We start from the raw sequence: 25774 nt of genomic DNA on the forward strand, positions 1-25774 counted from the left end.
ATATGTATGTAGATATATTCATATATTTTTTTTTTTTGCCACTGTATTTCACCGCACTGCACTAGACTTTTTTGGTTTATTTTGTGGTTTGTATTGTCTTCTTAAAAATTTGGTCACCACGATTTTTAAGTATTTTTTCTGGGCGAAACCAATTGTGCTATGAGTAATTGGCCGAATTAGTGGGAAACACCCATCACTGACTTTAAATAATTTACTTACACTTGCTTTATGTTCTATATATGTAGGTATATACAAGTGAAAGTGCAATGGAACTCGGATGCGACATAAACGATACTTTATTTTTATAATAAATCTATTAATGTTACAATTAACAACTAAGGAAGCGCTAAGTTCGGGTGTCACCGAACATTTTATACTTTCGCATGATAAAGTGATAATCGAGATTTCATTATCCGTCATTTACATATTTTTCAAATACCGTATTTGTGTAAAGTTTTATTCCGCTATCATCATTGGTTCCTAATGTATATATTATATAGAGAAGCCATCAGATGGAACTCAAAATAGCGTTATATTGGAAGAAGGCGTGGTTGTTAACCGATTTCACCCATATTTCGTACATGTCATCAGGGTGTTAAGAAACTATTATATACGGAATTTCATTGAAATCGCTCAAGTAGTTCCTGAGATAAGGTTTTTGGACCATAAGTGGGCGAGGCCACGCCCATTTTAAAATTAAAAAAAAAAAACCTAGATGCAGCTTCCTTCTGCCATTTCTTCCGTAAAATTTAGTGTTTCTTACGATTTTTGTTAGTCGGTTAACTCACTTTTAGTGATTTTCAACATAACCTTTGTATGGTGGGCGTGGTTAGTATCCGATTTCTTCCATTTTTGAACTGTATATGGAAATGCCTGTAGGAAACGACTCTATAGAGTTTAGGTGACATAGCTATAGTAGTTTCCGAGATATGTACAAAAAACTTAGTACGGGGCGGGGTCACGCCCACTTTTTCAAAAAAACTACGTCCAGATATGCCCCTCCCTAGTGCGATCCTTTGTGCCAAATTTCACTTTAATATCTTTATTTATAGCTAGTTATGACACTTTATGAGTTTTCGGTTTTCGCCATTTTGTGGGCGTGGCAGTGGGCCGATTTTGCCCCTCTTCGAACTTAACCTTCTTATGGAGCCAAGAAATACATGTACCCAGTTTCATCATGATATCTCAATTTTTACTCAAGTTACAGCTTGCACGGACAGACGGACAGACAGGCAGACAGACATCCGGATTTCAACTCTACTCGTCACCCTGATCACTTTGGTTATATAACCCAATATCTGACTCTTTTAGTTTTAGGACTTACAAACAACCGTTATGTGAACAAAACTATAATACTCTCCTTAGCAACTTTGTTGCGAGAGTATAAAACTTATTGTAGATAAGAGTCTGATCGGATCAAATAAACGATGCGAAGCTGTGTCGTATTAATGAATACAATCTCAGCAGCTGTTCAATCGAATCTTAAATGTAGCACGCGGGATGGGTGTCGAAAACGAATATACTCTAAGCGATGATCCAATTCCTTTTTTGGTCTTGTTCGGTGTGTGTGTGTGTGGTGATGAAATCTTGCTGAGCGTGGTGGGGTTCTCAGGTGTGGTGCGTTGTACTAGGGTACGGTAGTTTTTCTCGAATAGACTAGTATGATAGAGGTTTAGCTCATTTAAACAGAGACTATTCACTAAAAATTAGACAAGCGACAATAGGATACTGAGGAAGCGTCCATGATGTTCAAATTTTTGCCGAATTTACAATAGGTAAAACCCTGGAAAATATTTTTGTCATCGGCAATGGATTGCTGGCGATTCGGCATATCCGCTAAGCCAACATCTTTTGACAAAACAGTACTGAGCAGTTTAAAAAAAAAACATTTACATAGGTCGACTTCCTAAACGCAAGTTGCAATCCATAATTCGAAAAAAATCGTATGTAATGCAAATCATACTTTTAATACAACTCTGCTTTGCAGATAAATGCTTTGCATATAAACAGCGTTTAGGAACGCTACTATGCATCTCGAACATAAAACATATGTCACAAACATAAGACAAATAAAATTTTGTACAAAGATGGACGTAACAGAAAATAGTATACATATTTCTTTTATCAGCAAGTGCTGAAGAACTGATTTAAGCTAAGCTAACTCTTCAAACAATATAGATTTAATCAGGAATCTTATTAAAATAAAAAAAAAGAATGCTCTATTAAGGTCACAGAATTTTGCGAGATATGACGATATATTTTATTCCCATTTCCGAATGCAAAGAAACACAGTCAAGGTAAGCACAAACATATATGCAGTATCTGAAATATACAAAATTTAATTGAAAATTAATTAACTGCAATCTTAAAAGCTGATGAATATGATGAAACCAATGTAGGCTGAATCAGGAACGTGACGTACCGCTGTTTCCCTAGAAAAGGCATTGTATCTGACAATTTGAAAGCTTGCTAATAGCACATCATTTCGGCAAATCAGTGATAGACTTTTTCTAGAACACTCAATGTCATATGTCGCTTAAAATCGGAAATAATAAAGTTTCCAACTACTACTGCTGCTCAAAAAACATGGTTTTTCACAACGCCGTCATAACATATAGTATGTGTCCTTTTGTGTTGGGTTGCATCGATGGAACTCACATTCCAATACCACAGCCCCTATCCGCTTGAAAGCTTTCTCATAGCGCCATATGAGATAATGGAGTTTCAACGACGCAACAGAGCAAGTTCAATACTATTTTAAGCTCCAATAGAGTTTTCGTTGAGGATGCGTTCGGAATATTAAAACAAAAATTCAGAATTTTGAAATTTATTAACGTGCATCTAGCTCATATTCCCAAATTTTTTGTGTTAAAGTACATGATACAACATAATATGATTAAAATCGATGAAGAGCAGCAGAACATCGAATTCTTAGAGTTGAACGAAGATGAAACTGAACTTTTTAAATTAAGGTTTCCTTCCTTTACAATATATACAAAGCTAGCATACAACTATCTTACATCCCAAGAAGTTGGAAAAGAAGTAAGGTTGTCTTCCTCCCAAAACCAGGCAGAAGAACACACGAGAATGCCAAGGATTTTAGACCTATAAGCCTTACCTCCTTTATGCTGAAGGTACTAGAAAGGCTAATAGATCTACACGTAAGAACAATAATGGCGGAGAAGTTATCGAAGTCCCAACATGCGTACATGAAGGGCCGATCAACCGAAACCGCCCTTCACGAGGTGATAAGTGTAATTGAAAAATCACTACATCACAAACAATACACCATGGCTGCATTTCTAGACATAGAGGGCGCCTTCAACAACATAGAAGTAAATGCGATAATTAATTCTCTGGCACATGGTGGTATAGACGACACTGTGTGCAGATGGATACTATCGATGCTTGAGAATAAGAAGATTATAGCTTCAAACGGCGCTGCAACACAAACAAGCTATGTGAGTAGAGGAACGCCTCAAGGGGGGGTCCTCTCTCCGCTTCTATGGGTTGCAGCGCTGAACGAAATACTACTCCAACTAAACGGTGGAGGAGTGAAAGCAGTAGCGTATGCAGACGATATAGTGTTGTTGGTCTCAGGCATGTTTCCTTCAACAGTCAGCGAGATTATGGAAAGAGCACTTCGTAGGTTAAACCTATGGGCTAAAAACAATGGTCTAGGAGTTAACCCGAACAAAACAGAATTGATGCTATTCACTAGCAGAACCAAAATACCTCAGTTTCAACTTCCGGTACTAAACGGTACTACACTCACTCTATCCCCCACAGCTAAATACTTGGGGGTGGAGATTGACACCAAACTGTCCTGGAAAATAAATATAGAAAAAAGAATAAACAAAGCATACATGGCCTACTATACTTGTAAGAAAATCGTCAACAAGAATTTGGGCCTTAAACCAAGTATAATCATGTGGATGTATACGGCTATCATAAGACCTATACTTACATATGGAGCTCTGGTATGGTGGCCAGCGCTAAACAAACAATACAATATTAGAAAATTAAATGGAATACAAAGAGCAGCATGTGCGGGTGTTACGGGTGCAATCAGGTCATGTCCGACTGATGCGCTCAATGTGATCCTGCATCAACTACCAATGGACATTTTTATTCACAAAACAGCAGCTATTGCGGCGATAAGAATAAAAGAATTGGGAGGTTGGAATCAGCAGAACTACGGACATAGTGTAATTCTAAACAAGTTCACTCTTAACAAATCAGACTACATTCTCCCAAAGCTGGATTTCAATAGACACTTCCAGGTGAGGATACCATCTAGACGAGAATGGAGAAGAGGTTCAATGGTAGAGGAAGATACCACCTCAATCTATACCGACGGGTCCAAAATGGACTGCGGAGTAGGCACGGGGTATTCTCCGCTGATCTAGGCATATCTCTCTCTATACGTCTACCGAACTCGGCTAGCATCTTCCAAGCAGAAGTACTAGGCATAGAAAAAGCCTGCGAAGTTCTATTAGAAAACCACGGGAATATACATAAAGCAACTATATTTACGGACAGCCAGGCGGCCCTCCTGGCTTTGTCTTCACCCATGACAAATTCCAGTACAGTTCACAACTGCAAGAGAGCACTAAGCTCAATAGAAGACAAGCTCCAGCTAAACTTTGTCTGGGTTCCCGGCCACAGGAACATTTTCGGTAACGAAAAAGCAGACGAGTTGGCAAAGGCAGGAGCTTTCCTCAATGAATCCAAGGCGGAGCTAATACCAAGCCCGCTAGGATCGATAAAAGGAGAGATCAATAGACAATTTCAGCAAATTGCAAACAACAGGTGGAAAAACATTACAAAATGCGTCATAACTAAACAATTATGGCCAACATATGACAGAAAAAGAACCAATGACTTATTAAATAGGTCAAGAAAAAGTATTTACATAATAACAGCTACCACAACAGGGCACTGGCCATTTGGGGAACATGCGTCCAAAATGGGCTTGCCCTACAACGACATCTGCCGTGGCTGCGGAGTAGCAGGGAACAAGGAAACAATCTTCCACTTTCTCTGCGAATGCCCAGCTCTAGCACAGATCCGACACAAAACACTCGGAATCCACCAAGCACCAAACCTTGAATGGATTTCCACCAAAAGCATATCGGACATAAGTAGTTTCATCGAAACCTCAAAATGGTTTGAGAGAGTAGGTGAAACGTAAGAGCAGATGCAGGAGGTTCTACGAATAGTGTATCAAAATGGCACATCAAGTGCTAATTGAGCCCGATAGGGCTGCACTCCTACCTACCTACCTACCTACCTACCTTCCTTCCTTACAAAAAATTGAAGCCCAATAGAAACGAGATGCGCTAGCAACGTTTTTTACAAGTTTACCTAAATGATTTTTTAAAGAAAATACAATTTGACTAATAGTATAGAATAAAACAAAAATTCATTCGACTCCATTTATTTTAACTTATACTAATTTATTTTAAATAAACCGCACATTCATAAAACAAAAACACATTTTTGTTCAGATTTTACTATTGCACACGTTTCTCTGCTGTTTTTTTGGAGTAAAGCACGAAGTTAGTCTCCTTTTGATTTCCAGCTTCTCCTTTTCAGTTTTCATTTTCATTTATTTAAAACTTCCTATTCCTTTTGCAAAAATTCAATTATGTTATCTATCTTTCTTTTCACTGAGTTCGAGGGCCATACCATCTTGTTCAACAATTCTTTCTGTAGGCGAAGGACTACTCAAAGAGTACGGAGTAATAGTCACGTCGTCCAAGGAATACTCGATCATTTCAAGTGGTACATCAATGCTACTACGACTCCCAAACATTTGATCGAATTCGTCTAAGTATTCCCAGCTTGATGCAGATTCCCCGGATGTTCTGTTTCTTTTTTTATGCGTTTATATGTCCCCATAATGTTCAAGAAACATCCGGCTATTTCATTTCGCGTAAATGGAAAGGTGCTTTCTACATTTTTTATTTCTCTCAAAATAGTTTAAATAGCTAAAATCGGGTTCTTGGCTAAATCTAGTAGCAATTAATAATTTCTTGCGATCGTGTCTCCACTTTTTTCCTCTGTAACATAAATGTTTAATTATTTATAACAAATTTAGCACAAATAAACATATAATAAAAAATTTAAATATAAGAAATAAAACATTATTTTTTCTGACATTGTAGCTCACAGCGTGTGCATACCAAATGAAACTGATGCACGATTTTGAGAATTGATGCGCATAAAAATGAGTTACCAACCGTTTAGAAACATTAGGCGTTGCCACAAAATTCAGGTATGAGTTTAGGAAACCTATGCATTGTAAATATGCATTGCAACTTGCGTTTAGGAAGTCGACCATACATTCAATCAATACTTCTTTAAATGTAGAGTTTTGGAAAATTAAAAGAAAAAAGAACTACCTTTTCGATTAGCAAATCAAACTAATTATAAAAATTTTTGTAGATGGACTTTGGCATGTGGTATCCTTCACAACATGTTGCTACAAGCTAACTCAAATGAAAACTGTAGTTTGAAAGGACAAGAAGAAACATAAAAAATTTATGAACAAAGCGAGTTTATTTTTTCATTTTTAAATCCTACATTTTTGTTATTTTTCTTTTAAACCTAGCTCTCTATCTTTCAATTTTGTTTTCTATTTCTAACTTTTGTTGCTTCACATTAACTAAACCTGAATGCAAACTAAGCACATCGGCAATACCTGAACGCGAATAATTACCCTTGCGGTGATTTATTGTGCTGCATGTAGATTCTGGTGACAAACCGACTTCTTGAAAACTACCTACAACTTCAGGTTTGGAAGTTACATTTGCAGTAATCGTTTAACTGCTTCCAGCGTCGAAATGGTTCGTGGTGGATGTCGAACTCTTTTCAGAGGCTTGGGCTTTGAGAATCGATAACTAAATCTTCTGTATCCAAAACACATGCATTGGATTGAAACTCTTTGTAACCAAATATGTCTCCAAATCAAATTTTTTTTCACGTAAAACAAAAAGAAAGTAGATACCACATCGGTAAATATCGGAGTATCACCACCTGGGAAATTTAACACTCTAGATAACATTTAACTATAAACAGCTTAATACTGTTTAATGCTGACTCGTTATCAGCCATTACAAACTTAGCACTTTTTCTTCTTCTTTACTGGCGTAGACACCGCTTACGCAATTATAGCCGAGTTAACAACAGCGCGTTAGTCGTTTCTTCTTTTCGCTACGTGGCGCCAATTGGAATTATGAGTGACTTATAGAGTTTGGTTTTTGTTCGCCGAGAGAGGACTTTACTTCTCAATTGGCTATTCAGTCCGAAGTAGCACCTGTTGGCAAGAGTTATCCTGCGTTGGATATCCAGGCTGACATTGTTGGTGGTGTTTACACTGGTTCCAAGATAGACGAAATTATCTACGACTTCAAAGTTATGACTTTCATCAGTGACAGGAGATATTTCGTCTTGCCCTCGTTCATTACCAGATTCATTTTTTTCCTACCTTGTCCAGTCTGGAGAAAGCAGAACTAACGGCGCGGGTGTTGAGGCAAATGATCCCAATATCATCGGCATACGCCCGCAGCTGCACACTCTTATAAAATACTGTACCTGTTCGATTAAGTAGCATTTAGGTACACAATTTTAATATCTGGAATTCCCCTTATGTAGCAGTATTTTGAATACTTATATAGTGGGTAGCCGAAAAAGTCTTTTCGTATTACTAATCAAACTTCAACTTATTTCTTTTTATTTCTATTTAATAATAAGTAAACAAATATGTACCATTTCGGTAAATTTCTTTTTGCCCTTTTTTCGCTAGAGACATAATTTCATCAGTGTAAAACTTTCATCAGTGTAAATCGAAATTTCCAGAACGGAATCGATTGAACCATTGTTGTGCTACACGAACTGATACAACATCCGTAAGATCTCCGTAAACTTCACAAATTTCATTCGTGGCTTGCGGGCATTCTTCCCTTTTTTATATAAAAATTTCAAAATATAGCGAATTTCTTCATTATTTTCACACATTTTTGAACAGCTGAAATTTTTTTCAACTTCTCCGAATTTAATTTTTTTGGTTACCTCACCTTTCCAATACTATATGTCATGACACAATGTGATTGGTAGCACTGGAGATACCCAATATATGTATATTATATAAATGTTTCGATTCATGTGAAATAGATCTATATGTACTTATATATTAATTTACTTTATTTGGTATTGGCGTAGCTCCGATTAGTTGTTTATTTGGTCTGCGTTCATATTTTTTCGCTTGAGCTGAAATTCTGTTCAGTTTGACAAAGAGTTGTACAGAGTACATATAATTGAAATAGGTTTACTATTTTGAGAGGGTCCTGCTCTTATTGAAAAGTTACTTGCATCTGTCGTCAATTCAAAGGGTTTGTTGAAATCTGGTTGGAATAATTCGACTTGAGTTTGTAATGCATTTTTTATTTTTGTTAAATATGTAGGAATGATCGCAATTCTTGTACATAACGTTTTTGGAGTTGGGTAATCCTTTATCGTTTGGAATTTATTAGGATCTACAACTATTTTATTATATGCCCAAGGTACTCTACGGAGTCCTAAAAAAAATGTTCGTTTGAAATTATCATATTGGCATTGTGAAGTGCAGTTATAATTGTGCGAATATGCTCAACGTATTCTTCATGTGAGGAAGAATATATCAGTACATCGTCAATATAAACATTTGCGAATTTGATTATTTGATCAAAATTTGGTGAAAACCTGACTCTAAGTCCAATGTTGTGAAAACTTTTGCTTCTTCTTCATTGGCGTAGACACCGCTTACGCGATTATAGCCGAGTTAACAACAGCGCGCCAGTCGTTTCTTTCTTTCGCCACGTGGCGCCAATTGGATATTTCAAGCGAACCCAGGTCCTTCTCCACTTAGTCCTTCCAACGGAGTGCAGGTCTTCCTCTTTCTCTGCATACCCCGGCGGGTACTGCGTCGAATTATTTCAGAGCTAGAGTGTCCTCGTCCATTCGGACAACATGACCTAGCAAGCGTAGCCGCTGTCTCTTAATACGCTGAACTATGTCAATGTCGTCGTATATCCCATACAGCTCACCGTTTCATCGAATGCTATATTTGCCGTGGCCAACGCGCAAAGAACATAAATCTTTCGCAGAACTTTCGCAACGTCGACTCATCAGTTGTTTTCATCGTCCAAGACTTTGCATCTTATAGCAGGACGGGAATTATGAGTGACTTATAGAATTTGGTTTTTGTTCGCCGAGAGAGGACTTTACTTCTCAATTGTCTATTCAGTCCGAAGTAGCACCTGTTGGCAAGAGTTATCCTGCGTTGGATTTCCATGCTGACATTGTTGGTGGTGTTTACGCTGGTTCCCAAATATACGAAACTATCTACAACTTCAAAGTTATGACTGCCAACAGTGACGTGGGAGCCAAGTCGCGAGTGCGACGACTGTTTGTTTGATGACAGGAGACATTTCGTTTTGCCCTCGTTCACTGCCAGACCCATTTGCTTTGCTTCCTTGTCCAGTCTGGAGAAAGCAGAACTAACGGCGCGGGTGTTGAGGCCGATGATATTAATATCATTGGCATACGCCCGCACCTATACCCTCTTATAGAAGGTTGTACCTTCTCGATTACGCTCTGCAGCTCGAATTATTTTCACCAAGAGCAGATTGAAGAAGTCGCACGATAGGGAGTCGTTTTGTCTGAAACCTATCCTGACGGAGGTTTTAGTATTGCTCAATGTCAGTTTACGCAGTCGTATTCGTTTTGTGGGGATACCAAATTCAGACATCGCGGCATAAAGGCAGCTACTTTTAGTGCTGTCGAAAGAAGCTTTCCAATCGACGAATGCGATGTCGATTCTCTTTCCTTTTTTTTTAATCTTTCACACAATACGCTCGATAGAACCTTATATGCGAAGCTTATCCCACAGTAGTTGGCGCAGATTGTGGGGTTTTCCTTTTTGTGGATTGGGCGGAGCACACTTAAATTGCAATCGTTGGGCATGCTTTCATCCCACCATATTTTACAAAGAAGCTGATGCATGCTCCTTATCGGTTCTTCGCCGCCGTGTTTGAATAGCTCGGCCGGTAATCCACCGGCCCATGCCGCTTTGTTGTTCTTCAGGCGGGTGACTTCTTTTTCTTCTTAATTGGCGTAGACACCGCTTACGCGATTATAGCCGAGTTAACAACAGCGCGCCAGTCGTTTCTTCTTTTCGCTACGTGGCAACAGTTGGATATTCCAAGCGAAGCCAGGTCATTCTCAACTTGGAGTGGAGGTCTTCCTCTTCCTCTGCCTCCGCCGGCGGGTACTGCGTCGAATACTTTCAGAGCTGGAGTGTTTTCATCCATCCGGACAACATGACCTAGCCAGGGAAGCCGCTGCCTTTTAATTCGCTGAACTATGTCAATGTCGTCGTATATCTCGTACAGCTCATCGTTATATCGAATGCGATATTCGCCGTGGCCAATGCGCAAAGGACCATAAATCTTTCGCAGAATTTTTCTCTCGAAAACTCGTAACGTCGACTCATCGGTTGCTGTCATCGCCCAAGCCTCTGCACCATATAGCAGGACGGGAATTATGAGACCCATTTTCTGTGCTTCCTTGTCCAGCCTGGAGAAAGCAGAACTAACGGCGCGTGTGTTGAGGCCGATGATATCAATATCGTCGGCATACGCCAGCAGCTGTACACTCTTATAGAAGATGGTACCTTCTCTGTTGAGTTCTGCAGCTCGAACTATTTTCTCCAGAAGCAGTTTGAAGAAGTCGCACGATAGGCAGTCGTCTTGTCTGAAACCTAGTGTGCTTTTGTGTGCGGAGCTTTTCGTGTCAGTTTACACAGCCGTATTAGTTATGCGGGGATACCAAATTCAGACATCGCGGCATAAAGGCAGCTCCTTTTCGTGCTGTCGAAAGCAGCTTTGAAATCGACGAAGAGGTGGTGTGTGTCGATTCTCCTTTCACGGGTCTTTTCCAAGATTTGGCGCATGATGAATAACTGGTCGGTTGTTGATTTTCCAGGTCTGAAGCTACACTGATAAGGTCCAATCAGTTTGTTGACGGTGGGCTTTAATCTTTCACACAATACGCTCGATAGAACCTTATATGCGATGTTGAGGAGGCTGATCTCACCGTAGTTGGCGCAGATTGTGGGGTCTCCTTTTTTATGGATTGGGCATAGCACACTTAAATTCCAATCGTTGGGCATGCTTTCGTCCGACCATATTTTACAAAGAAGCTGATGCATGCTTCCTATTAGTTCTTCGCCGCCGTGTTTGAATAGCTCGACCGGCAGTCCGTCGGCCCCTGCCGCTTTGTTGTTCTTGAGGCGGGCAATTGCTATTCGAACTTCTTCATGGTCGGGTAATGGAGCGTCTGCTCCATCGTCATCGATTGGGGAATGGTGTTGTGCGTTCACTGCCATTCAGCAGGCTGGAGAAGTGTTCCCTCCATAATTTAAGTATGCTCTGGGAATCAGTGACTAGATCACATTTGGGGGTTCTACAAGAGTATGCTCTGGTCTTGAAACCTTCTGTAAGCCGCCGCATTTTTTCGTAGAATTTTCGAGCATTACCCCTGTCGGCCCGCTTATCAAGCTCTTCGTACTCACGCATTTCAGCCTCTTTCTTCTTTTGTCTGCAAATGCGTCTCGCTCCCCTCTTCAACTCTTGGTATCTATCCCATCCCGCACGTGTAGTGGTCGATCGTAATGTTGCGAGGTAGGCAGTCTGTTTTCTCTCCGCTGCGACACGGCACTCCTCGACTTTCCGAAAACCAATGGTTTCGTTTGCAGCTGTACGTAAGGAATTTGAAATGCCGTCCCACAGTTCCCTTATACCGAGTTGTTGACTAGTGCTCTCAGAGAGCAGAAGTGCAAGCCGAGTAGAAAATCGTTCGGCTGTCTGTTGTGATTGCAGCTTCTCGACGTCGAACCTTCCTTGTGTTTTTTGGCGTGCGTTTTTTGCTGCACAGAGGCGGGTGCGAATCTTGGCTGCAACAAGATAGTGGTCCGAGTCGATGTTAGGACCTCGGAGCGCACGCACATCTAAAACACTGGAGACGTGTCTTCCGTCTATCACAACATGATCGATCTGGTTGGTAGTTTTTCGATCCGGAGACAGCCAGGTAGCTTGATGAATCTTCTTATGCTGGAATCTAGTACTACAGATAACCATATATTGGGCCCCGGCGAAGTCAATCAGCCTCAACCCATTTGGGAATGTTTCGTCGTGGAGGCTGAATTTATTGGTCAAAGACCGGAAGTAGTGAGCTGCTTGAGCCATGTGTAAAAGAATCGTTTCTGGCCACTCCCAAGTGAATGGCGATCAGAGAACATTCCTCACTTGCGTGAACTTCTACACATGACTCCATCCTCGTTTTTGCTTAATTAAGCTAAATTAAGCTTTTGAAAATGTACAACTATACATCTTTTAGGTTTCCTTCCATTTTCGGTACCTTTTTCTGTAATGGTTCAGATTGGAGAGTTGTATGGACTTTTAGTAGGTTTAATAATGCGGTTATTTCACAATTTGGTTATTTCACAATTTATAAATTCATTATCTGCTATCGTTTAGGGATATCGTCTCACCCAAATAGGACATTCTGATTTTGTCCTAATTGTAGCTTCTATCGTAGTTGTAAAGGCTAGATTTTCTCATCTTGTTTCATTTATTCTCATAATATTTTCAAAAATCACTTTTATATTTTTCGTTATTGATTATATAATTCACTTTTTGCCCGCTTGTGTCTTTGTTTATATTTGTTTGTTATTTTATATTCAAAAAGTTTGATTTCAGCTTTCATTGCTCTAAGACCTGGTTCACTTAGGAGCAGATCAAATTCCCGTAAAGCTTCGCTTTCAAAAAAAACTAAATTGCGATAATGTTACAATTTTCAAAGATTTCGTCAAAGAATATTCATGAAGCATCCTTATTTTAAGCATCTTAACTTTCCTATTCTACCTTTAGTACTTATTTAAATATTTGTAGCCCCTGTATCTATGTTAGTGGACATACCAGTCGCTTGGCAGCGTCTTTGCAAACATGAAAATCCGTTCATTCTCCTAAAAAAGGCGCTCCCTGTTTCATAGGTATCATCAGTAGTTGTAGTAGTTGTAGTTCTTCGATTGTGTAAGTCGTTATACTAAACTGGTCGCATGTTTTGGTGCCAATCATCTACTTTCATCGGATCTGGACGTGATTGGTGTTGGTAACAGATTCGTACATTAGCATTGTACTTTCCTTCTTCGTTGCATCTTCTCGATGGGTGGTCCGGTTTTTATGATAATGTGGTGCTTCGAACTGCATGTTTGCGTTCCCATGATACCCTGTATGGCTGCAGTTAGGGTAAAAACCGAGTCCCCAGTTAAACGCGTGATTCTGCGTTGAATTAAGAAAAAACAATTTAAGTTCGACTCTGCTTTATTAATTGCAAATCCTTACTGAATACATTTCATATTCTTAGCAAGCATATTTATTATAAGTGCAGGCGGCAAAGGGAGTTGAGTATGCAAAATGTGAGGACCGGCAACTATGCTCAAATTATTTTACCTGAGATCCCACACAACAAAAAAAAACATGTTGCCGGCAGCTGTGCTGGTCCCTTTCCCTTTGCCCTACCCCCCACTCTCCGCTATGCGCGTCGATGTGTCATAGCCCTTGTAATAGTCAGTAGTGACTAATTCTTAGTGCTTAACTGTTCATATTGTTGTATCTAAGCAAAATTATTGATGTTTTCTTGTATTCAAGTGTTCTATTAGTGTTATAGTTAAACAAAATCGTGGACAATATCACTACAAATGATAAATGTAAGACTAAACGAAGTAACGCGTTTGTATTGTGATAAAACGGATAATTTAGTTAAAAACCGAAACCACAATCGTTCATCAACATTCAAAATGCAGCAAATCGGAGAAAAGATGACATTAGTGAGAAAATAAAAAATAATACAGACTTTACAGAACACAATTGTTCATGGCTTCGAGCTTGTATGGCAATTTACAGTAGTGAAGAAAAAATAAGGCGTCGAGAAGTGGAATTGTATAAGCAGAAGAATGTCTCCATTTCCACCTCTTCTGCAGTAGAAGCAACTGTTTCTGGTACTGAATCTGTCCGTAAGTCATCAAGAGCTTCTTTAAAATTTGACAAAGAAAAATATTGTTTAATCTGTGGTAAAGTAACGAAAAATAAAAACAAAAACCTGTAGATGTGTTCTGAGATTTCGGCAGCGGAACAAATTTTAAAGACTGCCCGAAAAAAACAAGATGATGTTTACACAAAAATTAGCACTTGCGAAAATCCAGTTGATTTATTTGCTATGGAAGTGCGTACCATAAACACTGTTATCATGATTATCTACGACTAGCAAGAAATTCAGAAAATTCAGCAGGTAGACCTCAAAATAAAATACCACATGACATACTTATACAAGCATTTGAGAAGCTGATGGATGAAATAAAAGATCAATTAACATCTCACACTTTTGAAGTGTCATTATTGGCTAAGCGACTAGCTGAACTCACTGAAATAGAAGATGTAGTTGTAGAAAACCGCGTTATAAAATCATTACTTATTGATAAGTGTGGTGAAAACATTATATTTTCACATCCAAGTGATCGATCGAAATCATCAATGGTAATTGTGACCAACATACCACTGGGTGACATCATTGAACATATTCGTACCTCAAAATCAGCAAATCATATTGTTCAAGTAGCAAAACAACTTCGCAAAGAAATAATAAGTACTGAAGTAATACCAAATAAGTATTTATGTGACGAAATTTTAATTTCTATCCATTATTTGACTCGATCTAAACATTTAATCACCGTATTGAATAAAGTTGGGCATTGTATCAGTTACAAAGTATTAAAGAATCTCGATAAAGAAGTAACAACGTCAATTGTGTGTGAACATATGAAAAAAAGCTGCTTACTCCTAAAAATATAGTTCGAGATTCATCGTTATTTTTACATGGAGCTATTGATAACAATGATTTCAATGAAGAGACATTAAGCGGAAAAGACTCGACTCATGTTACAACAATGGTGATTTATCAAGAACAAAAACCTAACGAAAATGAAATAAATTTAATCAAACTGAAGCCTCCAGCAAAGCACAATGAATTCGATATAAAAATTCTAAACTGTCAAGAAATTTTTCATTTCAAAGAAAGAATGCAGCCTTCAATACCGAATTATAAGGACAGTAGCTATTTATTGAAAAGCAGTCAAAACAATTTTGTAAAAAAAATGTTACCTTACTTGTTCTCTACGAATCACACGAATTACATTCGCGGAGTGACTCTTTATTTACAAGATATGATGAAACTACCTTTAGAAGTTGAAGATGATATAAAGCGAGGAATACTGTCCGTCAAACGAACGGATGGTAACTTTAATGGAGTTAGCCCCGCCTTAGCACTAGAGCAGTCTCAAAACCGATCTTCAGTAGTGACTGGAGGTTTAATTCGCATCAGTAAAAATGAAGAAGCGATGCAGAGATGGCTGCTTCTTTATCCGTTTAAAAACGCCATTCATGAGGCTCTTGCTTCATATCTCGGAATACAAGAAGATTCTACCAGTGACATTAATTATCACAATGAATGGACGCAATCCAAGATCGGCAAAGACGAAAAAGATATTCAAAATATTATAAAGTATTTTAATGCATGTAATCCTTACAATGATGACAACGAGAACCGCGCGCTTCGAAATATTTACACCGGTGAACTTGCAGAAGAATCTTCTTCGCAATGTTTACTAAATATAGTAGAAAATGGTGAGGCTATGTTAAAAACATACGAAAATGAGCGACTTATATTGAAAAATAAAAAGTTAACCGATCCCATAAAAAAAAGTAAATTTTATAATTTTGTAACTACTCCTGCAAATAAAAGTACAGCTACTTCTAATAAAAAGTTGCAAGATATAAGTTTCTTTCAAAAAATATTTATGGTGGCTAATCAACGTGGATTTGACATAAAAACTTTAGCATCTTATGAAATTTTCAATTATTGCAAGTATCTTTTTGACGCAGAAGGACTTTATAGGAAATCTCCAAAATCGGAACTTGTTCTCGAAATTCAAAATAATTTTAAATGTGGTACAAACACGCGGCAGGATATTTTAAATTTAGAAACTTCGAAAATTTATATTGGTGATGGTATGGTACTTATTCATCGAATCCAATTAAAAAAATTTAACACGTTTGGCGATTTTGCTGGGGCATTCTTCAAAACAATTCATAATTTTTCCTTGCAGCTAAATGTAAAACGCATAGATACGAGTATTGTATTTGACAGATATGATGACATTTGGATAAAATATTTCGAGTCAACTTTACGAAGTAAAAATGAAACGGTTAAAAATTTTATAATTACAAATGATCACACAAAAATTCCAACTAATTGTAAAAATTTCTTTTCAAGCACAGAAAATAAGTTTCAGCTCGTTCGATTCCTCTGTGTTGCTGCTCCTAGATACATACAAGTACCAGAAGATTGCGAGTTATATATTTGTGGGGGATTTGATGATCCAAAAAATGTTTAAATTACAAGGCTCTTCGTTTCTTGAAGTACCTACTTATATTCAAACCATTTAGAAGCCGATTCAAGGATGTTTTCTCACATGTTTCACGCAGTAAAATCCAATCTGCCCATATCATAATCCTTAGCGTTGATACAGATGTTTTTATCTTGGGAATTTATTTTTGGAATAAACTAGCACGTCTAGGTTGTTCAAGTCTGTGGTTCGACGGTTCATATAAGAATAAATACATTTCAGGATGTCATTTGGCTGCTGAATCCCTTGGCGAAAACATTTGTCGCTGAAATTTATCAAGAGTAATTTGTACATCAGATGTTCTACATTTACATTTGTTAAGAGCTTCACCACAAACATATGTATGGATAAATACTGACCAAACACGACTAGAGCCTATTGATTACACCTTATTAGGCTATGAAAACAGATATGATAAATTGTACCCACGGCAACTGACGAAACCACCATTGCCCGAATTGTTGATTCAGCCTTGTAAATGCACATCGAAATGTCAAACACAGTCTTGTTCTTGCAAAAAATCACAACTTGGCTGTATTTTGTTATGCAATTGCATTAATAATGACTGTCAAAACAAAAAAGATTGTTAATTCACTTTTTTTTTTAAATTTACATATGTAAAAATTTGATTTTTCGTAATAAATTTTCTTTCCAACAATTTTTCTTTTATTTTTTGTTTTTATTTTTTTATTCCAATTGAGTAGATATAAGTATCTTTAATCATAAAAAACAATTGGATATTTTCAATAAAACAACAATTAAAATTGTAAAGCATTTGTTCCGTCCAATTTATCGGGGATGGAGTAAAAAAAAATAGGATCAATAAGTCTCCCGGCAACATTCAGAATCATAATCTGCAATTTCTATGTTCAAAACTATTTATAGAATGCGCTCCTCATATTTTGCACACTCAACTCTACTCAGCTCCCGGTCTATATATACGAGTATGATGTTTACATAAATGGCAAATATTATTGTTGCATTTTTCGTCTAGCATAAAAGGAAATGGGTACAAATTTGAGATAGACATTGACTCGCGTCATCGAGACGAGAAAAAAGAATGATGGGAAGAACTCCGAAAAGACGAAAACATGAATTCGTGGGGCCTAGGGTACACGGTCATTATGAAAAATATAGGTGACACTACTGCTTCAATTGAATGCAGGTAAAATGAAAAAAGTGCTATTGCCTTATTTTCTACACATGGAATGAAACAAGACCGACTGAACTCCACAACAAAATACAGCTCTTTACCATCAAAAAGCTGCAACTCTCGGCAAGGAAATCAAATAAGTCAGCTTGATCAGACGTCATACCAACAGAGGTACGGAGGCGCGAGAAACTGAAATTGCGTGGAGGAAGTTAAGGGGGTATAGAAGCATGAATTTCAGGTAATTTTCAAATTGTCGTAAAAAAAGGCAGTTAATATTTTTACTATCCATATTAGTTATTTGTTAATTTTAGAAGAGTACAGAAAAAAATTAAAAAGTAAAAAATTTCAATAATTATGAGCTGACGAAGTGGGGGGTCTCTAAAAATTTCCACGTGACCATACCCATGATTTCGACCTTCCTAGTTATCTGAAACGCAGGAAATGGCAGGAACTACGGAAAAGTGGGAAAGTTTTTTTTCACAAAATGGCGGCTGCCTGAAAAAAGAAGTTTTTTTGGATCACTATTTCGAATTTTTTAAAAATAATAAAAATAAAAATGGGGATGTGACTGGTTCCAACCATAAACAAGCCTATAAAGAAGACTCTATAAAAATTTTAAGTAAATCGGTCCAGTAGAACTTGAGAAATCGTGGTTATCGTTCCGAAAAAGACAGTTTTGAGAAAAATGCGTTTAAAGTTTCGCGTAAAGTCTTTTGTTCGATTAGTTCCGGCTGAATCAGTTTGGATGCCGGGTCAGAAAAATGCCTATATCTCCGAAAATAATTTGAATTTTGAAAAATCCTCTTGTACACATATTCTTGAATAGTTAAACTTTGAAAATAAAAAAAATTGCGATTTTTTTAAATTTCTAGATCAGAATACTCCCTTAAGCCAGATTATGATCAGAGCACAAATGTGGCTTGACGCAAGGAGTATTAAACTTTCCACTGACAAAACTGAGCTGGTATTCCTAACAAAGAAAGATATTCCGACGATAGTATGTAGACTTCAATACAACAACAGAGACCTACGAAAACAAAACATTACCAATTACCTGGGTGTAATATTAGACCCCAAGATTAACTTCTGGGAACAAATCCAATACGCTGCGAAAAAATCCAAGGCGCCCAAATTAGCTTTCCAACTTAGCGGGCTGATGCCCAACATTGCAGAAACGGAAGCTTCTATGGGCAGACTCATTGAGGCAACACAACCGATGAAAAGCCCTGTACAAGGTGTATTTTCCAGCTGCTCTGAGAGTAGTATAGGTATACCGCACACTTTCAGGTAAAGCTGTAAAGGGAATAAGCAAAAGCACTTCCATCAACCTACTTTCATTTGAAAAGACGAAAAACAAATGGCACCACCACAAATAAGGAAATAAAGAATGATGGCTTGGAGCAATGGCAAATTCATTAGGAGGACGTCATGACTAATCCCGCAAAAAACCTGGCGAGGTGGATTGTTATTAGCAGATGCTATCTACTCACGGATATTTTAGGAAGTATCTATATAAAATGGAAAAAAAACTGAAGATCCGTCATGTATTTACAACGACACAACCGAGGACAACGCTGAACAGGCGTTTTTCAAATGCATACGCTAGCAAACATAGCAAAATGTTCGGGTCAGTAAACGCAGACGTCATTGGACTGGCATGCTTCAAAACTAGGAAAAATGAAAGAAGTTAAAAAATTACATAGAAAACGTTCTACGGTTAAAAAAAAGAGGACCTGGATGCAAGAAATGACTTGTACGTCTTATGACGAAAAATATGGAGCGCCACCTTGAAGCAATAAGAAAGCCAACGTCATATGTACATATGTATGTATACCATTGCTGTGACGATGCAAAAGCCAATTTAGATCAGCGCTAGACGATTTTAGGTATCTCAGAGCGGTTGTGAGATGCAGCCCAGAATTCCACGCAAACTTCGCTTAACACTCGAACATACATACATATATGATTTTTAATGTGGTCATTTTACAAACCAAAATTGGTTCTCTGGAGGCGAGAAGACGACGGGGACAGACTTATAGACCGTGCCGCTCGTGGCACGTTTTGTGTTCTTGTTGGCAGACGTTTTTTTAACAGCAAAGAAGTAAGTACGAATATTATTTTATTTAAAAATTTTGTAATGATTGTTTTGTGAACAAAATTAAAAAATTGGGCTTAAACAATACAGGTATTTAATACGGTCCGATATACATATAAGGAAATTCCTGGCATAAATTTGGCCTTGAAAATATTAATTGTTGGTGTTTTAGAAACACACACACATTAATGGTATTTCCTTCCTGCCACTACACATTTTTTTCTCTATACACTAACACCAACGCACATTTTCGGGTTATTTTTTGTTTACCTAAATGTGATGTAAAAAGTTTCTTTCATTTCTTGATTTATTTGAATGAGTGCGAAGGAGAAAACATAATTGTCAATAGTGCCAAAAAAAATCCCAAAAAGGGTAATAAAAAAACGATTGAAAGACGCATGTCATTCGTGATCGTAACATCGTAAAGGAGGCTCGTACAACAAGAAGGTAAGTAAGTGAAATGTATGTGATTTTTTATACTCTCGCAACAAAGTTGCAAAGGAGAGTATTATCGTTTTGTTCACATAACGGTTGTTTGTAAGTCCTAAAACTAAAAGAGTTAGATATAGGGTAATATATACCAAAGTGATCAGGGTGACGAGTAGAGTTGAAATCCGGATGTCTGTCCGTCCGTCTGTCCGTCCGTCCGTGCAAGCTGTAACTTGAGTAAAAATTGAGATATCATGATGAAACTTGGTACACGTATTTCTTGGCTCCATAAGAAGGTTAAGTTCGAAGATGGGCAAAATCGGCCTACTGCCACGCCCACAAAATGGCGAAAACCGAAAACCTATAAAGTGTCATAGCTAAGCCATAAATAAAGATATTAAAGTGAAATTTGGCACAAAGGATCGCATTAGGGAGGGGCATATTTGGACGTAAGTTTTTTGGAAAAGTGGGTGTGGCCCCGCCCCGTACTAAATTTTTCAAGTTTCAGTTCAAAAATGGAAAAAATCGAATAATAACCACGCCCACCTCCCATACAAAGGTTGTGTTGAAAATCACTAAAAGTGCGTTAACCGACTAACAAAAATCGTCAGAAACACTAAATTTTACGGAAGAAATGGCAGTAGGAAGCTGCATCTAGGTTTTTTTTAAATTGAAAATGGGCGCGGCGTCGCCCACTTATGGACCAAAAACCATATCTCAGGAACTACTCCACCGATTTCAATGAAATTCGGTATATAATATTTTCTTAACACCCTGATGACATGTACGAAATATGGGTGAAATCGGTTAACAACGCTATTTTGAATTCCATCTGATGCCTTCTCTGTATAATATATACATTAGGAACCAATGATGATAGCGGAATAAAACTTTACACAAATACGGTATTTGAAAAATATGTAAATGACGGATAATGAAATCTCGATTATCACTTTATCATGCGAGAGTATAAAATGTTCGGTGACACCCGAACTTAGCCCTTCCTTACTTGTTTGTTATAGTGTTTGGTCCGCGGGAGAATTAGTTGAATCTCCTGGCAGAATCGCCAATTAATTATTCGGTTCAGTTTTCGTGGGCAACTACCTCATTTTCTTTATTACGTTGTCTTAAATACAATATTAAGCCTAGTTACAAATATTAATCATACATTCTAGGAAGTGTATTTACAATCAACTTGAGATAGACCATATGTTACAAGTGCACAATCGGACAGAATGCGTTTTTTTTGGCATAAACTCTAAAAACTTACTCAGTGCCTTGAAATTCGGTACAGATACTAAACAACGCATATATGTAAATATGAAAAACAAAAAATAAACCCGATGACACACACCCTACCCCCAAAAGAGGCAGCTCCCTTATGGAATCAAAGCTTAATTTCAAAAGAATACATTAATAATTGATTGATTTTGCTTTAACTTCATTCCATATCTTCATTTACATCTAAATCAATTGAATAATCATTAAATATATCCAAATCTCCCATTTCGTCATCATCAGAAAGTCTATCTTCATCTTCATCAGTCGGTGCTTCTGGTGTAATTACAATTTCCGGAGCTTCCAAAAGCGCCTCCACTTCTTGCGGGAGCATTTTTGGAACGAAGTTCCATACGGCAGTCTTGGATAAGATAGGGATTTTGCTGCGGGACCTAAATGAAAAAAAAGTGATAGCAAAACCGTAAGAAAAAACCCGTAAGAAATAACCCGTAAGAAATAACCCGTAAGAAAAAGACTGTAAGATCGCTAGTTATAGCCTACCTTTAGGTTTTGCAAAATAATTAGGCGTGAAAATCTGTAACATTATTGTGCATACAAATTAGTTTCGAGTGAAGTGCGGAACACATAGAGCGCGACAGACTGCAAACTACATCTGTCAAATATTAAAATACAGACGTTCTTATGGACACTGTTATTTTGTTAGCTGCACGACTACACGACTGCAGGCCGACAGTTGTCGTTCCCGCTAACTTGAATATTTCTTACTTATATTTGCCAACGGCAGTAGGGCGACAGTAGAGTTGACAGTAGAATGGAAGATAGAAAGAGGAGGTAGAGTGGTGATGCCACTAATATGTAAAATGTAAAATTATTCACAGCTCTAACAAACTTGACGTTATTTTACAAATAAAAGCACAAAATAGCTCTATTATAGCTCTCTTATATCATTTGTAATAACAATTGATAATTTAAAACAAAAAAATATTTACCTATTTTTACTTATTTTTTGCATAAAAATTTCACTTTGAACAAAATATTAAAATTTACGGAAGAAATAACCCGTAAGAAATAACCCGTAAGAAAAAGACTGTAAGATCGCAAGTTATAGCCTACCTTTAGGTTTTGCAAAATAATTAGGCATGAATATCTGTAACATTATTGTGTATGCAAATTAGTTTTGAGTGAAGTGCGGAACACATAGAGCGCGACAGACTGCCATAAGCGTTTGTATCAACATATGTGAAGTGAAGTGAAAGTGACGTGTTTTTCTGGTGCTCCGCTTATGGCACCAACTACTAGTGGAAATACCGCAAAATTATTTTCCAAGTGCGCGAAAACACAGTGCCCACATCACCCAAGACAAACCACAGAACTGAGCAGGTGCTCTTGTGTAAAAGAAGTAAGTGATAAAACATATTTTAAATATCTATTTTTTCTTGTGCGAAGGTACAAAGAAAAGAGAATTCGCAAAGAGCGCATATTCTCTCTCTCCCTTCCACAAAAGCAACACATCCCACAACCCACGCTCCACACCAAAAGAAATTACCGAGGGACTTATTCCTGAGGAATTTCCGTGACAACCAGTACTAAAGGATTGCTGTAGGCCTAGCTGAGGAAATGTCAGCTAAAGCCAAACAGGCAAATACCTTTACTGGTAATAAGGAGGATGTTAGCCCATTCACTCGGAGCAACAAGACTCCCCGATCGCCGGACCGTCAGGCAACAATGCCTATATTGCAGAGCAATAAAGTTGCTAAACCATCTGCCTGCGAGATGACTCCTGTTGACAATGGCTTAGCTTCGACTAACGACTCCAGCGTAGTCAACATATCTTCATCAAATAAAACCAATAGCAGCGATTTGATGATAACAATGAGCGAAGGAGAAAACGCGCTCTCCGCTCTGGGAGTGCTAATAGATAAGCTAATCTCTCTCACGCACAGCCAGAAGCAAAGACATGTCAACCAGCACATGCGAAATTTAATAGACCAAATATCGCAACTGCAAAAACAAGCAACAAGAGAAGTTAGAGCGGCATCTCTCCCGATTACCCAGCCGAAAAGAGGCCGCGCAAAGAGCTCTGAAGAACCAATTGCAGAGGAGCAGACTCAACAACAAACGAAACGAACATGTTTCAATTCGCCAAAAACCCGGGCGAGAACAAATCTGATTGGTCAGTTTAAACGATCAATTATAATGAAGGACAACGCCAATACCAACAATTTACAAGGCACCACAAAGTCGCTGCCAGAAAACATCACAAGAGGCTAACTGCTGCACTCTGAAACCAATGGAGGAGCCGTGGAACATAGTAGCTAGGAAAGCTAACCAAAAGTCTACGAAATTGCCGAAGACCAAGCCCCAGGCCATATTGATCTCGAAAAATGGGAATCTTACCTATGCTGAAATTCTACGCAAAATTAAGACTGACTCTAATCTGAACGCATTCGGAAACATGGTAACTAAAATACGCAAAACCCAAGGTGGAGAAATGCTGCTACAACTAAGCGGTACAGTGATACCAACAGACTCGCACGAAAATATGAAGAAATGCCTTGGTGACCAAGCAAACGTTAAATTGTTGACCCAGGAGATCCTACTTGAGTGTAAAGACGTTGATGAAATCACCAGTAAGGAAGAGGTTCTCTATGCTCTGCAAAGAGAGTTGGGTAACAAGGAGTTGACGATCTCAGCAATTAAGGGCATAAGAAAGGCGTACTGAGACACTCAAACTGCACTCATAAAACTCCCAGTTGAGGCAGCTAGACAGCTTCTACAAAGTAGGAAGCTGAAAGTCGGGTGGGTAATCTGCCGTATTCGGGAACATAGGCAACCGTAGCGTTGCTTCAAGTGTCTTGACTATGGACAACAGCGAAAGTGTGCACAAACGAGGATAGGTCTAGGATCTGCAGAAGATGTGGCGTAGGTGAACATCAGGCCAAGGACTGCACCAATAAGCCGAAATGTTTACTCTGCCTGAAGGCAGGATCCAAAGAAACTGATTATTTCACTGGAAGCGTCAGGTGCCCGGTATATAAGAAGGCAGCACAACAGGTCGTATGAGATTATTACAACTCAACCTTAACCATTGTCAAGCGGCACAGGACCTGCTAAAACAAACGATCGCTGAAAAGCAGATCGACTTGGCATTACTCAGTGAACCATACAAAACCGGGCGGAGTGTAAACTGGTTAAGTGACACAAAAAATAAGGCTGCTGTATGGAAATGTAACCCCAGTTTCCCTCAACTGGAGTCTACATGCTCTTTCAACAGCTTTGTTCGAGCTAAAGTTAGCAACATACATATATATAGCTGCTATCTACCCCCCAGCATCAATGATGAAGAATTTAAGAATATTATCGACAGCATTGTGACCGATGCCCGAGGTAGAACTAAACTGATAATAGCTGGCGATTTTAATGCCTGGGCTATTGAATGGGGATGCAAAAGAACTAATAGTAGGGGCAAAGCCTTACTAGAAGCTTTTGCTTCCCTTGATCTTGAGCTACTCAATACAAGTAACCAATGTACGTTCAACAAAGGCGGCCGACAATCAGTGTTCGATCTTACTTTCGTAAACTTAAGCCTAGTTCGCAGATCGCAATGGCAAATTAGCGATCAGTACACTTTCAGCGATCACTATGCCATTATATTTGAGGTAAATGCTCCGCAAACACGGCTCCACTTACAGACCCTAACAAGAAGTTCATGGCGACCCAAAACATTTGACCCAGATCTTTTCGAAGAAGCCTTTGGACCCGCTACTCTTCCTGACAACTTGCGGTCGGTTAACCAGGCGACTGCATTGATTATGAGCCGCATTAAGAGTGCATGCGACACATCAATGTCAAAGCTTCCACAGCGTAATAATCATCCCCCCGTTTACTGGTGGAACGACTCAATTGCTAAACTGCGGAAAGAATGCCAAAAAGTAAGACGCTTATACCAAAGGTCTCGTGGTACCTGTGATTACAACTCTCTACAAGCAAGTTTCAAGGCCAAGAGGAAGTTTTTGAAACAGACTATAAAAAAAAGTAAACAGGAATGTTTTCTAAAACTCTGTGACGATGCAGAAAACAATGCCTGGGGGCTCGCATACAACACCGTAATGGGGAAACTACGCATTCGAGGTCAAATGCCTACTTCCTCAACAACCCTTGACAGAATTGTTTCAGTTCTTTTCCCGACCCGACCCCAACTACCTCGAGAGATCGCGGTGGTGCAACAAAGAGAGTTATTACCAGAAGTAACGAACGAAGAGGTTATAGAGGCATGCGACCGGCTTGACCC

At 38.4% G+C, this 25774-nt stretch overlaps 1 protein-coding gene and 1 long non-coding RNA gene across 3 annotated transcripts in view; both read left to right on the forward strand.

The window, feature by feature from the left end:
* The window catches only part of LOC126766563 (uncharacterized), a 64272-nt gene extending 44012 nt beyond the window's left edge, over positions 1-20260 (forward strand). Inside the window, exons 2-4 of one of the 2 annotated variants that reach the window (XR_007668910.1) lie at positions 17562-17958; positions 18593-19821; positions 20136-20260. This is a non-coding gene — a long non-coding RNA (uncharacterized LOC126766563). Of the gene's footprint in view, positions 1-17453; positions 17959-18592; positions 19822-20135 lie in introns of those variants that run through there. The other variant, XR_007668909.1, reaches the window with a different exon arrangement.
* LOC126766567 (carcinine transporter) overlaps positions 1-25774 on the forward strand; it is a gene marked incomplete at its 5' end in the record, with an annotated part of 78017 nt that overhangs the window by 44514 nt on the left and 7729 nt on the right. The window lies entirely within an intron of this gene.

This window comes from Bactrocera neohumeralis, unplaced genomic scaffold (genome assembly GCF_024586455.1).
Source record: "Bactrocera neohumeralis isolate Rockhampton unplaced genomic scaffold, APGP_CSIRO_Bneo_wtdbg2-racon-allhic-juicebox.fasta_v2 ctg169_1, whole genome shotgun sequence".
Classification (NCBI taxonomy): Eukaryota; Metazoa; Arthropoda; class Insecta; order Diptera; family Tephritidae; genus Bactrocera; species Bactrocera neohumeralis.